The sequence below is a fragment of the Rhamphochromis longiceps genome, linkage group LG22 (assembly GCF_057381845.1).
Source record: "Rhamphochromis longiceps isolate RC_006_pf linkage group LG22, R_longiceps_female_GT1.1, whole genome shotgun sequence".
NCBI classification, from domain to species: Eukaryota; Metazoa; Chordata; class Actinopteri; order Cichliformes; family Cichlidae; genus Rhamphochromis; species Rhamphochromis longiceps.
Genome location: NC_140577.1, coordinates 17,418,486 through 17,436,392, shown reverse-complemented (window position 1 = coordinate 17,436,392; position 17,907 = coordinate 17,418,486). Strand labels below are relative to the sequence as shown.

Sequence of the window (17,907 nt, the reverse complement as noted above, 5' to 3'; positions counted from 1 at the left end):
CTCCCCCGAAACACATCCCTTGTGCTTTTGGAAATCAGATTTTTTCCTATTTCTGTTGTGTTTTGTGTGCTTTTGCAACGTTTTTCTTAATGCTGGTGTTTTCTTAAGTTGCAGTCCATTTGGCCTGTCAGGGCCACCGTAGAATAGCATCAAATCAGTGAAACATCTGGGATATTGATCTGCTCACTGAAGTAGCTGGTGGACTTTACAGGTGCAACAATGAGACAACCTCCAAATCAGAACCAAAATGAAAACTACAGAGGAAATTCCAAGAGACAATTACACAAGAAAAAGCTGGACAGGGCCATAGAAGGTCTTTTGAGCCCAACTGGCATTTCCCATAGAATACTAGGAATTGGCAAGTCCACCACTGATGAGAGCAGGTTCACCCTGAGAACATGTGACAGATGTGAAAGGGTCTGGAGAAGCTGTGGTAAACATTATGCTGCCTGTAATATCATTTAGTATGACCGGTTTGGCGGTGGTTCAGTGATGGTGCGGGAAGGCTGTGTGCACATGTGTCTTTGTCTTTCTGTGTGTCACTAGTGGGACTGTCACCCTTTGGCTCTTGGCACCCCATCTAGGGCCTCCTTACTTCTCATGCTGGGGTAGATGCACAGATGTCACCAAGATGTGTGGCCTCAGGTGTTCGGTACCCCCGGGGCCTGCAGATGGCGCTGTTGTCCTGGTTCCATCTCTGTCTGCCCCCAGGCCTCACCCCCTCTCTCTCTCTCATTCACTCACCAGCGGTGGATAGCGGTGGTAGAGAAACTTTCTTAGGGTGGCAAAATCAAAGCTTCTTTTGGTTAAAATACATCAAATGCAGTCAGAACACATGTTTTATATAAATATAGTCCATAACTTTATTTTCTTTGGCCCAGATAATTAAAGATTTCTGTTACATAAAACATGAATTTTCATTTTATATACACTGTACAGTCTACATGATAACTGTGTAGCCCAATAAGTATAAAATCAATAAAAGCAACACAACATGGAGTGGTTCATTTGGTTCAAACCCAAGTCTAACTTAAGTTTCACACTCTTTTGTTTTATTATTAGAAATAATCAAATTGTTACATGCTTAAATTTACACAAAATGCAAGAAATCCGTTCTGTCATGAAATGATAAAGTTATATACAACTATTTACCTAAAATGCAGCCACTGCATCTTTAGGTTTTTTGTACAACCATTTAAGAATACTACTAAAACTAAAATGAGAGATCAATCAGGTGTCACATTAAGATGCCACACAAATTATTTGTGCCAGTGCAAAAAACACTTTGACAGAGAGAACACCAAAGAGATAAAACCAGGTCTGACAGCAGGAGGTGTATCTCTCCTCCTGTTTTTCACCTGGAGCCAGTGTTTACATTGCAGTCTGCCTTTGTGGGTTTTTGGCCAGCAACTGTGACATTCAGAAGTCGCCTCACAGAACAACACAACACACTCCAAACATGCTAAATGCCACCGTCACTCCCAAAACTTTATCCTCTTCCTAAATAACCAAATCCCAAGTGTTGCCAAATAATTTTTATCAGTCAACATGGAACACCTTTACAACAGTAGGAAAGGAGTGGCATTTTTTTCCTTTTTTTTTTTGCACTGTCCATCACGCATTTTTTTTTCTTTAATCACAACTGTGATTGGATTATCAATAAAATGAAAAAACTGGTATATAGTTTTAAGTCTGAGCTTTCAACACAAGTTGAAACACACTCGCGGCTGCATCTAGTTGCTTTGATATCTTAAATCTGTCGTGTGATTTGGAGGTGTCGGCGTTTCTGTCGACCCCAGAGGGTCAATAACACCCACCTTCATTCCATTTTCAAAGTGTAACAATTAACCACCTGCATGAAAGCCTAAAAATGCCCATGGTGTTGATGCAAAATGTGTTCTGGCACAATCATGAGCATTGGTTGCTATGGACAACAAGAAATAAAGTCAGTCTGCACTATGGGCTGAACCATTTTTTAGTGGTGGTGGTGTTGGTAACTATAATATATTCAGTTTCAGAATTTATATTTAATGTTAATTGTAGCTAGGCTCAATGTGTTAATGCTAGTCATATGCAAAACTAAGATGGCACTAGGGGTAGCAAGAGTGGCCAGATTTCTAGAAATGAGAGCTGCTCCGTGCAAAGGGGGATGGATGCCGTCTCTCCTAAAAACAGTTTACAACATCTTAAAAGCATTTCCACTTACTTAACTGTCCTCTAGTCAGTTATGCCTATTGGGGAAACCCAAGCAATTACTCACATTAGCTCTGAAAAAACAACCTCATTCTTTACGTCAGGGGTGGCAAATCCCAGTCCTCGACAGCTACCTTCCTGCAGCTTTTAGATGCATCCTTGTTCCGACACGCCTCAATCAAATGAATGGCTTGTAATCAGTCCTTTTCCAAACTTGCTGGCATGCTGAAGTACCTCTTCAGCATGCCATCAAACCATTTGATTCAGCTGTGTTGGAGTAGGGATGCAACTAAAAGCTGCAGGACAGTAGCTCTCGAGGACTGGGATTGGGCACCCCTGCTTTAGGTGCTCCCAGCATGTTTGAGGTCTAGTAAAATCCCTCAGTGAAATGTGATGAACCCAAAATCCTATTCAGGGTGTTAAACAATGTGTCAGAATTCAGTACACATGTCAAAAGAACTCACAACTTTTGTTGCTCTGTATACTCAGACACTCAGGACCTAATGCATTTATGCATCGGGAACTAACATGCTTGAAAAGCAGTCTAGCTACCCTACAAAGTGTGCATAAACAATTGCTAGTCAAGTAGCTGTAAAGGTTGTATGCTATAATTACTCCAGTTGGTTTTACTCAGGCTGAGGACTCTTTCACCCCTCACTCTCTTGTTCCAACTCAGCTGTAGGTTGAAAGGGCAGAGCACGTCATACACCGTTTTGTCTTCCTCAGCATCTAACACAGGTCTTTCTTAACCTTTATGGTTATTGCTGTAGTTCTGAAATCTTTTCATGAGGACTAGCAGGACCCTAAATGGCACGACCTTTGACCTCAAGCACTGCCTGGGCTGTCAGCTGTGCGTGGAATGGTCCTGACTTCTCGCTGTGTCTCTGAAGATTTCTGATCAACACCCAGTTTCAGTCTGGAGATTCCACCCTTGGGATGATTCCTTTCAGCAAAACTTTGGCTACTGCACCTGTATCTCCTTACTAGAAGGAAAAGCTTCTAACCATTTAGAAAACATATCAACCATCATCAAACCATATTTTCATTTCCTTTCAGTGAACTTTACTTATGCGTCATGAAAACCTTATCTGAACATGGATGTAAAATACCTGTACATGAACTGTTAATCACACAAATCACAGTGAAGTCCTAGAAAAATCATCATGGAAAACATTGTTTAATGTTAAACCTGGACTCCCCCTTTTGACACATGGTCCCTCCCATGTGTCAACTCATCAGAAATAAGAGAATAAAAATGTTAGTGACATTATTTTTCAGACAACATCAGAAATTCTTCTCTGGAGTAGCTCCGCTTTGGCCTGTAAACCTGTGTTAGGAAATGAAATCAGTGTGGTTGTCATATTAAGTCTGTTTAAGTCCTGGCTCCACCACCACATCCACATTATTATTTCCTAGAAAACAAAACCTGTGGGTTAATATGAACTTCAGATTTGCACAATGATGAAGACGAGGTTTCTTGCCCTTACATCCTTACATTCAAGGACTGGAGGTGCACCACGCCTTTGTAATACATGTAAGTCATTAGAATACATTGTCATTGTTTTTTGAATTATTATAATGACATAATGGGAATGTCACAGTCTGGCGGAGGCAGACTGTATGTATTGTGAAGAGTGGACCCAAAATGCAGACTCCAAGGAACAGGGAACAAAACTTGAATGTTAACAAAAAGCGAGCCGTTTAATATGGCTGGTAAAAAAAAAAGGTACAAACAAAGGGCAAGGCAAACTGAAGTAAAACTAACATTAACTTAAACTGGGAGAACTAAACAAACAACAAGAAAAACCTAGACATGAAACTTGGAAACATGGCGTGGACAACAGACGACCTGAAAAGGAATGAACAGAAACACACAGGCTGTATCCCAATTCAGGGTCTGCAGCCTTAAAGTACGCAGCCTCAACGGTCCTCAAGGGCCGCGTACTCAAAGACCGCTAAGGCCGGAAGTGCGAGGCTTGTGAAATGGGACGGTCTAGCCTCTGTTGCGCTGCCCAGGTTGCCTAGCAGCCATGATACTAACAGCTGGAAACGTTTCATACAGCTTTGTTTGACAGAAATGAAGGAGAAAATCTTTTGTTCATTTGTTTGTTTGTTTCCACATGAGCTTTGATCATTCTCTGTAAGATTAAGGTCAGCTATTGAACGGCGTGTATTTTAAAGTAAAGGCTTTAAAAACAAGTTAGTACAAACGTCACTAACGTCACATAACTTTGCCGACATGTGGCCAACAGTAATGTTTTAATGTTCTTCGTTATTAAACATTTGCACATAAATAAGTGACATAATATGCAGTACTTAAAGTTTACTCTTCGGGCGCCCCTCATCCGCCGTTTTTTTCGGCAAAATTATCCACACCCACCGCTGCGCTATGCATTCTGGGATATATTGGGCCATGAAGTCTACACCACCACGTCCTTAAAATTCAGGGAAATGAAGGACGCATTTGAGGGCCGCATTTCGAGCAGCCTTCGAATTGGGACAGCCTTTGTCGCGTCGAGTCGCTGTGACGTAATCGGCCTTAAAATGCGGCCTTTAAGGCTGCAGACCCTGAATTGGGATACAGCCAGACTAAATACACACAAGGGTGATTAGGGGAAGTGGAAACACATGGGAAACAGCTGACACTAATCTGACATAATGAGACACAGGAAGCAAAGCTGACTATGCTGAACTAGGACACAGACTTTCATAATAAAACAGGAAACATGAGACACAGACATAAACTTGATAATATAAACTTGACAACATAAGACATGCAGCTTTAACACATAAAGGGCAAAGGGAGACTAAAACACAGGGGTAGAAGACGCAAGGGGAATCGAAATAGACAAATGAGCTTAGATAATCGAATGAACTTAAAAATAAACCATAAACATCAAACATAAACTAAAACCTAAAATGCTGGGTTAAAAGACCCAGGATCGTGACAGGGAACTTTAGTGTTTGTTGATATATAAACACTTTATTTAAAAACAAACATCTGTTTCAGGTCATAACAGCATGTGCTGTTTTGCACAACATCTGCCTCGGTGCTGGTGACATTGTGGCCCCGTAGGATGATGTTCAAGATGAGGGGGAGACTGGTTCAGAGGCAGTCAGTGGTGCTCTTTGGTGGGACCGCCTATCTGCTGAGGTGTCTGCCCTGGACCAAAATGATTGTCAACAGGCAGGTATTCATTCATTAGTACATTTTTAAAGTTGTAGATCATTACTTGTTATATCCATATTAACAGGATTGTTTGCCCAACTTTGTTCTTGCATCTTCCTGAAAACATTTTAGTGACATGGCAGCAGTCAGTTACATCAACCCTAGAGTTAGATGATGTGGTGAACTGTGGAAACAAGCATCCCTAAACAACTTGTGGAGACCACCCTTTATGATGCTCAACTTAGAAGGTAGAAAGGCAAATTGTTTCACTTATGGCGTCTCCTTCATCTCTTTGGTCCTGGTCCAGCAGATTCAGCAGCTCTGCCTGAGACTTCCTGCTCAGCTAAATATCAGGCCTGGTTAAAAGTGTGCATACGGAGACACTCAGCCTAATCCTGGACTTTAATAATAACTCTTAATAACTAATACTCCTGTTGTGTTTTTTTCACTGTTGTTATTTTCTCAATTTAGACAATTTAATAAATCAGTTGCAAATAAACAGTTATGTTGTACATAGTTTGAGAAAATGATTCAAATACAGTTAAAGTGTTTACAATGATTTTTATTTATAGAACTTTATACATTTTATGTTGGACATAGTTTAAAAAAATAATTCAAATAAAATTCAACAAACAGCAAGTTCAACTATGTACAGTGATTAATATTTAAAGAATGTTATTTGTTCCCCCCCCCCCCCTTCTCTTGGCCAAGCTGGCCGTCATCCTCCTGCTCACTTTGGTGGACCACTGAATAACTGGGCCCTGGAGTGTCCTCTTGGATGGTGGCAATTAGGACTGGAGGGCCTCTCTGGCAAACCCGGGTGATGTCGCTGCAGTGGGCTTCTCACTCACTCCTTAACTGAGAGCCATGCTAGGCTCAGGGAGACTCTGCTGACCATCTGTCCCGCAGTCATGCAGGGACTTCATCAAGCTTGGTTGTCTGTTCTTTGTGTGTTTGATTAAAGAATGTTAGCTACCGCTCACCGCTCGTCTGCAGGCTTTATTTAAATGGAAAACTTCCACAACAGGCAAAAAAAAGCTTTTTGCTAAAAAAAAAGATTTAGAGCAGAAGTTTTTTGCACTGCATTTTAAAATGAAGACATATTGCATTTATTTACAGTTAAAGACACAGAGCAGAAAGTGTGTTACTGTTTTACATCCACAGACACACAAGAAAAGACGCAGGCAACATGAGGTCAAGTTATGGCAATTTTATTTGTGTGTTTCAGTACATGTATTTAGATTAGAGTTTTTAAAAAACAAACAAACGTCCCAAGAAGAAGGATGGGGTGAAAGAAAGGTGGAGAGAGGAGGAAGAAACTATTGATGTCCTCAAACTCGATGCTGCTGGGTCAGTTCTTTCTCAGCAGTCTGCTCCAGAATCCCCTCCTGCCCTCGGCTTTCTTCTCTTTTGCCTTCAGTTCTTTTAAGGTTTTGTTGAGCTGCTCCTCGGCATCTTTAAATTGTTCTTTCAGCTGCTGTTTGGCCAGTTTCACTTTCTGTTTGAGGAGCTCTTTAGCTTCCTTTTTGTGCTTTCGTATTTCTTTAAGTGCGTCTTTGCAGTCTTTCTTGGTCACCGCAGAGCCGCTCATTTCTTTCTTGAATGCCTTCTGTTATGATGATTTCTGATATGAGGTTCAGTTCTACGGTGGTGATCGCAGGGTGTGCACAGGTCAAGTGCCACTATGACCCTCCAGAAATTAACGAGGACAGGGGATGATCGTTCAGCTCTTTAATGGCAGATTTAGCGTGGGTGTGGGTATGTGTGTGTGTGTGGTTCTACAAACAGAATGGAAAATAGAACACAAATTACAATCAAATTATAGACAACAATAATCACCATATAACATATTACAGCCACATACTTGTCTTATAGGCCCTAATACTAAGCTGGCGGCTTTTACTTATAGTCTGAACCATATTTGACAACAAAGAAAATAAACATCTTCCCATCACTTAACTCTTGTGCCCCACTCACTTATGATGCCAACTAAAGAAGGAAAATACACATAACAAATCCCCAACTCAAACTGAACTCAGTTTGGCCTAGGCGAACTTAGCTTAGCTTAGCCCGCTTAGCTTAGCGATAACTTAGCTTATAGAAAATGTACAAACAGAGGACGTCCAGAGCAAGAAAACATACAGGCTATCCTTCTTACACAAGAAATATCCTGTAACTCACCAGTCTTATGGACGCACACTCTCATTGAACCCACATAAACTGCTCCCGAGCATAACTTGTGATTCACACTGCCTTCATGAACACCATTTTCCATCCCAGTCAAACATTACTCACAAAACGGCCGCGCCCTCTAGTGGCGAGGCAGAAAACTGCATCACAGTCCTGCCTTCAGAACAGCCGCCCCCAAACTTGCCCTCGCAAGTTTGCAGAATGTCATTTACTGTCCATTTTGTTCTGGTACTGCAGGTAGTCGAATAAGGCGGCTCACTGGGCGTACGTAGGTACGGTCCTTTACGTCCACTTCTGCAGATCGGATCAAACCATCAGCTCCAGGGAATACCCTGTTGATCTTCCCAACAGGCCATGATGCTCTGGGAAGATGGGGATCCACTATCATCACCACAGTGCCCAGCTGGATCGGAGCAGTGTCTTTCTGCCACTTTGACCGTGTCTGCAGTGTAGGCAGGTAGTGGCGTATGAACTGTGTCCAGAAGCGATCGGATAACACCTGACAGGTCCTCCATGATCGTCGTCCAATGAGCTCTGAGTCGTGGTATATCACTTGGGGTAGGGAAGGGTCTAGCCGCCCCATCAGCAACAAATTTGGGGTAATGGGGTCTGGGTCAGCCACGTCTGATGACACGTACCCCAAAGGTTTCGAGTTGAGTATTCCCTCGATCTCGATCAACACTGTTTGGAGTATTTCCTCTTTTACAACCTGTGAGCCCAATGTGGAGGCCAGAGGTGCCTTTATGGACCTGATCTCTCGCTCCCAGGATCCTCCAAAGTGGGGAGAACTGGGAGGGTTAAATCGAAACTTGATCTGCTGCTCTGCTAACTTGCCTTGTAAAGAGGGATGCAGGGCTTTGAAAGTTTCCTGGAGCTCCCGATCCCCACCTCGGAAATTTGTTCCCTGGTCACACAGTATCTCAGCTGGTTTCCCACGACGAGAGACAAATCTTCTTAATGCCACTAGAAATGAGTCGGTGTTGATACTAGACAACACCTCAATATGAATGGCACGAGTCGTCAAGCATTTGAAGAGCAGGCCCCAGCGTTTTTCATTTCTCCGACCAACTTTCACCTGCATTGGCCCAAAGCAGTCGATGCCTGTTGAGAAGAAGGCTGGCTGATGTAATCGTAGGCGTGCAAGGGGAAGGTCAGCCATCTTTGGGTTGGCAGGTTGGGCTCTCCATTTTTGGCACTCAGGGCAGGAGCGCTGTTCGCTTCTTACGGCTTCACGGCCGCGAAGAATCCAGTATTTCCTTCTCAACTCTGCAAACAATCTCTCTGCTCCTGGGTGTTTCAAATCACTGTCAGCCTGTCGGATGAGTAGTCTGGTGACTGGATGTTTAGGGTCCAATACTACTGGATGTATCACAGCAGCTTCCAAATCATGGCATCGTCTGAGACGACCACCTACTCTTATGAGTTGAAGCGACTTATCAAATTCCGGGTCTAGGCAAAACAGACGGCTGGATGAGAGAACTGGTTTCCCAGTGGTCAGGCACTGGATCTCATCAGGGAAACTGTCTTTCTGAGCAGCTCTCAGCAGAATAAGCTCAGCCTCCTTGTAGTTCTCTGATGTGAGATTGTCACCAGCCGCCCCGTGAAGGCACCTGGCTGTTTCTTCCAAAAGCTTGCTAAAACTGGTAAACTGCTGTGCATCAGGCAGGGAGATAGTCAGTAGACACAGCTAAGCAAGTTATTGGTTTACGCTGCTCCTCAGCAAAGTCTGTACATGGTGTGGCTGGGTGCTCTGGCCACTGGTCTCGATGTAGCTGCAGAAACGGGGGCCCACATGCCCACCGGGACTGGACTGTGAGGTCTTGTAGCCTTTTACCCCTAGTTAGATCATCTGCCGGATTGTCATATGTTGTCACATAACGCCAAGACTGGCTGTCTGTCAGTTCCTGGATTTCAGCTATCCGAGTTCCCACGAACACCTTGAAATGACAGGACTCTGACTGGATCCATGTTAGGACAGTGGTGGAGTCTGTCCATAACACCACTCTGCATAGTGGTAGGGTGAGCTCTTTGGTCAGCAGGCTAGCAAGTTGAGCTCCAGTCAAGGCTGCACATAGTTCCAGACGTGGCATGGACATCTGCCGTTTAGGGGCCACCCTAGAGCGGGCAGTCAGGAAAGCAACTTCCACCTTTCCAGCAGCATCTTCCGTCCGTAGGTAGGCAACGCTTCCATATGCTTGTTGAGATGCATCGCAGAAGATGTGCAACTCACGCCTACTGTCAGATTTGTCCAGCTCTGGGCTTACATAACAACGTTGTAGACTAATGTCGTCCAGATGTTGCAGCTCACCCTCCCATTCGTTCCATGCCGAGAGCAGGTCACTTGGTAACAGGGGGTCATCCCACTCACGCTTTTTGTCCCACAGCTGCTGGACTAGTACCTTCGCCCTCGTTGTGAAGGGGACGAGAAACCCTAGTGGGTCATACTGACTCGCCAGAACCCGGTAGATGTTTCTCATGGTAGGAGGATTCCTCTCCAACTGCATGGACTTGTAGTGCAGAGTGTCAGAGCAGCACATCCAGCGCAAACCTAGAGCAGGTTCTTGAGGGTCCATATCAGTTTGATTCAGCCACTGTACGCTGCTCTCCGATCTTATTTCCTTTGGTAGATGGCTGATGAGATCTGGGGTGCTGCTGGCCCACTGTCTGAGCTCAAATCCTCCCTCCGATAATAGTGACCGTAGTTTGTCCACAACCTCTGTGGCCACATCTGGAGAAGAGAAGCTCTGTAACCAGTTGTCAACATAAAAATTCTTCTCAATGGAGTCACGCACGTCATCTCCCTGGTCACTGTGGTCATGGACGTGTCGCTGGAGTGCATAAATTGCACAGCACGGTGAGCATGTTGTCCCAAAGGGGAGCACCTGCCATTCATACACCTTGGGATGGGTGTCTCGTTGCAGATCGCGCCAGAGGAAACGTAGTAGTGGCCGGTCCTCAGGCAGTAGTCTCACCTGGTGGAACATCCCCTTGATATCACTGCTAACTGCGATGGAGCATTCTCTGAAGCGTAGCAGCACACCAAGAAGAGAGGCCCCCAGGTTCGGGCCTGGTAAAAGCAGCTCGTTGAGGTTCTGATCCCTATAGGTGAATGAGCAATTAAACACCACACGGTTCTTTCCGTTGTGTGTCACCATGTGGTGGGGGATGAACCATGATTCTGTGGAGGCCCTCATTTCCTCCTCACTGATTTCTCTGACATAGCCTGCTGCTATCAACTTTGCCATCTCCGCTTGATAAGCTTTAGCCTTCTCTGGGTCTCGACTGAGGCGCTTCTCCGTGCCACGTAGATTGGGGAGTACTGCTTCAGGTGGCACCCGGAGTGTAGGCATATCACTGACACGCAGAAGGGGAGTTGAACATCTGTTTACTCCCTCGACATTCAGTCTTGTCGTCTTTGCCTCCAAAAGCCTCATAGCTTGCTCTTCCCTCCGAGACCGTGTCACTAGTTTCTCACTTCGATATGGGAGAGTGTCAAGTTGCCAAAGCCTCTCTACTTGACTATGAAGCTCTGATTGAGGAGAGGCAGTTGAGAGGAAGAGGCACTGTTGTGGTTGAGCAGAGTGCTTAAGGGAGGGGATTGGTCCCTGTAGTACCCAACCAAGTCTAGTCTTGACTGCAGCTGGTCCTCCAGGTAATCCTAGGCGCACAGGTTTGATGGGCGTTACTAGGTGAGGACAGTCAGAGCCGATCAGAAGGAGTGGCTGGGCATTTGTGAAGGGCTGCAAGGGAAGCCTTCTCAAGTGTCTATATTTCTGTTGAAGTGCCTTCACAGGGTAGGAATGTTCAGCCAAGCCTAGGTCATCTGCTGTGAAGGCTCTCTCAATGGTGAATGTTCTGGATGGTTGGCTGGCAGGGGAGACTTTGACTGTCACTGATGCGCCATGCAAGGTTCTCAATCCTTGTCTCACCGTACGTAGAGTAAGACTCTCTGCCGTGCCCTGTAACTGCAGTCTTTGAGTGGCCTCAGGGAGAAGGATCGTCCTCTCAGATCCATCATCCAATATGGCGAATGTCTCCAGGGTGTGCTCACCGTTCTGCAGCAGCACTTTGGTTATCTTCAGAAGTACTTGGCTACAGCCAGCACGCCGGTCTAGATAAAGTACCTCAGTAGATGGTTTACTCCCCAGCTCAGCGACGTGTTCCATTGGTGGATTGGGTGCAGCAGGTCTGAGATTCACTTCATGCAGGGCCTCTAGGTGTTTTCCCCTGCATGTCTTACACTGCACTTTAAGTCGACACTGAGCGGCCTGGTGGTGCCGCCCACAACGCCAGCAGCGATTGTTGGACTTAATCCAAGTTGATTTCTGCTCCTTAGTCAGCATCTTGAAGTTGACACATTGATCTAGGAAGTGCAGAGTGTTATTACAATATGGACAATAAGCTGTGTGCTTGTCTTGGACCTCAGAAGTGGAAGGGGTTGTGGCTGAGGACCTTTGGGGGGCAGTGTTGTGTGTTGCACCATGCAGCACGGTGGTAGTCCTTTTGGTGGCTCGTTTATCTCTTTTCATGCTGCTCCTGTCTCTCGAGCTCTCCTCTACCTTCTCTGTGATCTCCGCCCTCTTGAATGACCAGCTCATACTCCAGCCACTCTGCAAAGTCTCTCAATGATGGTATTCCATCTTTCTGTGGGTAAAGGTAGCGGCGGAAAGCAGCACGTAGGTCTTGGGGTAGCTTTCGTGTCAGTCTAGCAACATGAGACCCGCATTGCAGCTCTATGTGTCCATCTTCCCCAAGTTGCTCTAACATGCCGACCAGAGCACGGACTCTCAGTGCAAACCTTCTGAATCCAGTTGTGTCACCTGGGCGGATGCTGGGCTCATCCATAAGCTCTGCTATCCTCTGCAGTGACAGCTGGTGCGGCTGACCGTAATGTTTAATGAGCGAGGCCATCGTGTCAGAGTAGGGGTGAGGTGAGTTACTGTAGGAGTCAGCAATTAAAAGAGCTTCCTCAAATTTAAGGTGGTCACATAAGACCTGATATTTGAACCTCTCCGTTGCATCAAAGGGGAGAATATTGTCTAGGGCAAGCCTTAATCTAGCAAACTGCCTGGGATCACCCTGCGTGAACTCTGGGATGGAGGGCGATGGTCCTCTGTAGGTCTTCTCCTTTACACCTATGGCTGTAGTGGGAGCCAGCATTTGTTCTGGGGGGAGCATGTTCGCGTCGAAACTAGGTCCAGCTAGTGATTGAGATAAGGGGGTGGACTGTGGCGCACGAGGCTGAAACTCAGGAGCTTCAGTGGCTGAGGGTTGCTGTAACTGTAGCTCTTGTAAGCGTTGGCTAAGCTCTTGTGCAATGGCTGGTAGCGGTGGAGGTGGAACAGACTGTACCTCTGGTAGATCAGGATGATCTCTTGGGAGAAAAACTGGAGGTGGTGGTACTGGCCATTCTTCAGCTGCATCCTGTGTGTAGGATATATTGTGCTGCTCTGGTCTCAGGGGAAAAGGCTGTGTAGTTAGAGGTGTGGAGACCCAAGTGTTATCAGCTGAAATGTAGCCCCCTGGTTGCTGGGCAGAACGTAAGCGGGTGGATTCCAACGTGCTGACATTACGATCCATCTGCCTCCTCATGTCTCCTACCATCATCTGAAGTTGCCTGTTGTCCTCCTGCAGTTGCTGCACAATGTTCATGAACTCCTGAGGGATGCTGGATGACACTGGAGTCTGTCCTGCAGCTCCAATAGAACCAGGAGTCTGGGTGAGGGGCGTCATCTTGGCGTATCCCTCTCTAGTCTGCTGTTGCTCCAATGTAGCAGTGGGTGGCAGTGTGTAGCCTTCATACTGAGTCATCCATCCTGGTGGTCGCACAGCCCTCCGTGGACGTGCACCTGCTCTCTGGGGGTCATAATCCATCTTCACTCTGTAATCACCTATCCGGCTCGAAGGACCAATTTTGTTATGATGATTTCTGATATGAGGTTCAGTTCTACGGTGGTGATCGCAGGGTGTGCACAGGTCAAGTGCCACTATGACCCTCCAGAAATTAACGAGGACAGGGGATGATCGTTCAGCTCTTTAATGGCAGATTTAGCGTGGGTGTGGGTATGTGTGTGTGTGTGGTTCTACAAACAGAATGGAAAATAGAACACAAATTACAATCAAATTATAGACAACAATAATCACCATATAACATATTACAGCCACATACTTGTCTTATAGGCCCTAATACTAAGCTGGCGGCTTTTACTTATAGTCTGAACCATATTTGACAACAAAGAAAATAAACATCTTCCCATCACTTAACTCTTGTGCCCCACTCACTTATGATGCCAACTAAAGAAGGCAAATACACATAACAAATCCCCAACTCAAACTGAACTCAGTTTGGCCTAGGCGACCTTAGCTTAGCTTAGCCCGCTTAGCTTAGCGATAGCTTATAGAAAATGTACAAACAGAGGACGTCCAGAGCAAGAAAACATACAGGCTATCCTTCTTACACAAGAAATATCCTGTAACTCACCAGTCTTATGGACGCACACTCTCATTGAACCCACATAAACTGCTCCCGAGCATAACTTGTGATTCACACTGCCTTCATGAACACCATTTTCCATCCCAGTCAAACATTACTCACAAAACGGCCGCGCCCTCTAGTGGCGAGGCAGAAAACTGCATCACAGTCCTGCCTTCAGAACACCTTCACCTCAATTTTCTCTTTTGCAAGTTCTTCTTGCACTTTCATCAGTTCCTTCTTCATGTTTTGAGTGTAACTCTTTGTATCTTCCATTTCTTTCTTTGCTTCCTGTATTTTAATTTTCTCTTCCTCCAGCACTTTTTGAGCTTCCAACAATTCTTTCTTCATATTTTCAATCTCATTTTCTGCCTCATGTTTACGTTTTTTCTCCTCTTGAAGTTGTTGCTTTACATGCAGCAATTCCTTCCTTAGTTTTTCAGCTTCAGCCGTTACATTTGCAGCTTCTTGTGTTGCCAACTGCATTTTCCTTCTTTCCTCTTCAAAAGCTTCCTGAACCTCCTGTAATTCCCGAATCACATTTCCTGCCTCCTTCTTTGCAGTTTGATATTTACTTTTGGCTTCTTGTGCTGTGGTTTTCTCTTCCTCCAATGCTTTTTGAGCTTCCAACAGTTCTTTCTTCATGTTTTCATTCTCGTTTTCTGCCTGTTGTTTTCCCATTTTCTCTCCTTTAAGTTTGAGACCCACATGCAGTAATTCCTGCAATACTACTTCAGTTTCAAACTTTGAATTTTTAGCTTCTCCTTTTGATTTTTCTGCCTCTTCTTTTAATTTGACATTTTCAGCCTGTATCATTTGAAATTCTTCTTGCAGGTTAATCAGCTGCACTGTATTGTATGGTGAAGCACTCGCCGATCCTCTTCTCGTTCTCCCTTGATTCAATTTGGCCTTTTAAATCCAGGCAGAGGAAATCAAAAGTGGCAGTTAACAAAAACAGCAACAGTACAGGTTTACATGAATAAATTCAATACATTATAATTAACAATACATATTTCAGTACTACTGTGCGTACTTTGTTTTTTTTTTTAAATTGTCCCTTTTCTTAGGCCAGCAAAGGGGTGATTTTCCCTGCCAGGCCCAGTAAGAACATTTATGTTTTATACTATGTTTTTATAAATGACTTCTCACCCATCAGCAAGCATACGCTGCCCAGCCCCAGTGTTACCAACTTAGCAACTTTGTCGCTACACCTAGCAAGTTTTCAGAACCTATCAGCGACTTTTTTTCTAAAAAGCGACTAGCGACAAATCTGGTAACTTTTTCTGGTGTTATTGGAGACGTTTTGATGTGAAAGCAGGTGTTGGCGTGGGCACCTCGCCCATGCCAAAGCGCTCACAGGCGGCAGATAGTCCTCACGCAGCAGTCGCCTCCAGCTGCTGTCAGAGCAAGAGATATTCACCCCTATGCGTACAAAACTGCAAATGAATCGCGCATGAGCGAAGCCGTTGCTCCTCTCCCACTGTAACGCAGGGCGGGAGCAGCGGTAAATGTACATTTTTCTTTGTCTAATATAAATCGGTGCACTATAATACATCATTCTAATCATTGCAAACTTAGAAATCGGATGTCCTTGCAGAGCCTTAACTCCATGTTGTACATCTGATTTCCACTGAAGAGGTTTGCTATTGTCACGGGGTGGAAAGGGACAAGTCATCTAAGTTTTTTTACTGTGCATGTTTTTGTTGTGTTTTATCTTTTTAATGTTTAATATTGTACATTGGGTTATTTTTATGAGTTTTACTGCATGTTTTAATGGTATTTATTTGGTGACTTGTCCTGGAAAGACTCCGCCCCTACCTGATAATAAACTGATCACACCTGCGAGAGATCCCAGAGAGGCCAATAAGAGGGCCTGACAGACCACAGGAAGGAAGTTCGACCGAGAGGCTTGAGAGACGGCCAGGAGTAAGTGGTGCCAGGCGGCAGCGCCTGCAAGCCGAAGGGGCTGGTGGAGCTTGGCGTTCAAGACGAGGACGGACAGCACCAGCGACTAGGGACGCAGAGCGAACAGGCGGACTGCAGTAGCAACAAGAGCCCAGCTTGTGCACTGCGGGAGAGCAGAGGCGGCGAGACAGCCGGTGCCGATTTGCAGTTTTAAAGAAGCGCCGGGCGGAGTTGAGAGCTCTGCCCACCCGGGGTAAGTCTTCGACTTATCCCCTTTTATTGAATGAAAACTGCCGAAAAGAATAGTGACTGCCGCTCCCTCCCTTTCTTCAGCGTACCAGGACGCGGAATGCGGGGAGGAAGGCGAGGACTCCGCTGGGTTTCCCTTTTACATCACTTCGCTGGACTTTTTTAGTTCTTTGTGACTTTTATATCGTGGCGGATGCCACTGGACTTTTAATGTTCTGTTTTATTGATTTTTATTGTGTTACCCCTTGGCCAAGGTTGTTTTAATTCATTTTACATTTTTAACTATTTAAATATAATAAATTATATTTTAATTATACAGATTTTATTCGTGTGCTTTCCCTTGGCGGCTCCACTGCTCTGTCCGTTTGGAGGAAGGTTTCCTTCCTTTAAAAAAAAAAGACACTGTGGAAATAAAATCACCTTAGCTCCGTTACACTATGTTCATTTTGATTGTTAATGGTTAAAAATTTTCTTTTTACTGTTACTTTTTTTGGATCACAAGGTTTAAAACCACTTAAAGGAACACACACACACACACACACACACACACACACACACACACACACACACACACACACACACTATAAAAAGTAACTCCGCCAGTGATTCCGGATAAAGGAGGAAGGTTGGAATTACTGAAAACAATAATTACTAAGAGAAAATTAATTTGTAGTTCTAAATATATTCTAAATGTGTCACGGTTCTGGGTCCGTTGGACCCAGTATTTTGAGTTTATTGTGTTTTGATTTAAGTTTGCATTAGGGATTGTGTTCTTGTTCTCTTGTCGTGTTATGATAATGTTTATGTCTATTTAGAGTTCCATGTTTCTGTTTATCTGGGTTTAAGATGTGGGTTTAGTTTCATGTCATTTCAAGTCTGTCTCTGTCTAGTCTGTGTCTTAGTAAAGTGTGTTTTGTTTCCTGTTTTATTGTGAAGGTCTGCGTCTCATGTGAGTGTGTTCATTTTTACCTTTTGTCTCGTCTTGTTGATTATTCCCAGCTGTGTCCACCACCTGTGTGTAATTCCCCTGTGGTTCTCTGTGTATTTAAGTCATGTCTTCCGTCATTGTTGTTGCTGGTCCGTCTGTGTTTCCACCCTGCTTCATCTGTGTGTTCTCCCTGCAGTCAACCATCATCTGTTTCCGCCCGCTCTCATTCATGTCCAGGTTCGTGTTCTATAGTTAGTTTGTTCCCAGTTTAGTTTAGTCATTGCTCCGTTCGCCGTTTGTCCATTTCCTTTTTGTGTTTAATAAACCACCCTCACACCCATACAAGTGCCTGCGTTTGGATCCCCCTTTATTTTCCACACGGCTCATCTCACTCGCCGTGACAAAATGCTTTTAGGGTGGTTTTTTTTTTTTTTTTTTTTTTTTTTTTTTTTAACTCACTTTGTCTCTTCAATGTTTTTTCTCTCTCCTACAGCGTCTGTAACATTTACATAGGCAGGACCAATTATGCAAATTAGGCGATGACATCATTTAGCGATTTTTAGGACAGCCAATAGCGATTTTCCTTACTGAGGAGTTGGCAGCACTGCTCAGCCCTCTTCCAACACCTAAAAAAAGTAGTTATTTGTGGCTGGTCGAGCATACAGGCAAAGCAGACTGGGTTTATTATCAACTCTGCAAAATGTTGTATAAAAGGGAGCGCAAGTGTCAGCAGTGCAATGTAGGCCTTTGGCTACAGCTTGAGAGCAAGTGCTTTTTGGAGCTCTACCAGAAGCCTGAACT

At 44.7% G+C, this 17,907-nt stretch overlaps 1 long non-coding RNA gene across 1 annotated transcript; it reads right to left on the bottom strand.

Moving 5' to 3' along the window:
* Positions 1 to 6,559: 6,559 nt before the first annotated feature.
* On the bottom strand, positions 6,560 to 7,658 carry LOC146643832 (uncharacterized). Its single transcript, XR_014909320.1, has 2 exons — positions 7,544 to 7,658; positions 6,560 to 7,140 (listed from the first exon to the last, which is right to left on the bottom strand). It is a non-coding gene; the product is annotated as an uncharacterized LOC146643832 (long non-coding RNA).
* Between the last annotated feature and the right edge of the window lie 10,249 nt (positions 7,659 to 17,907).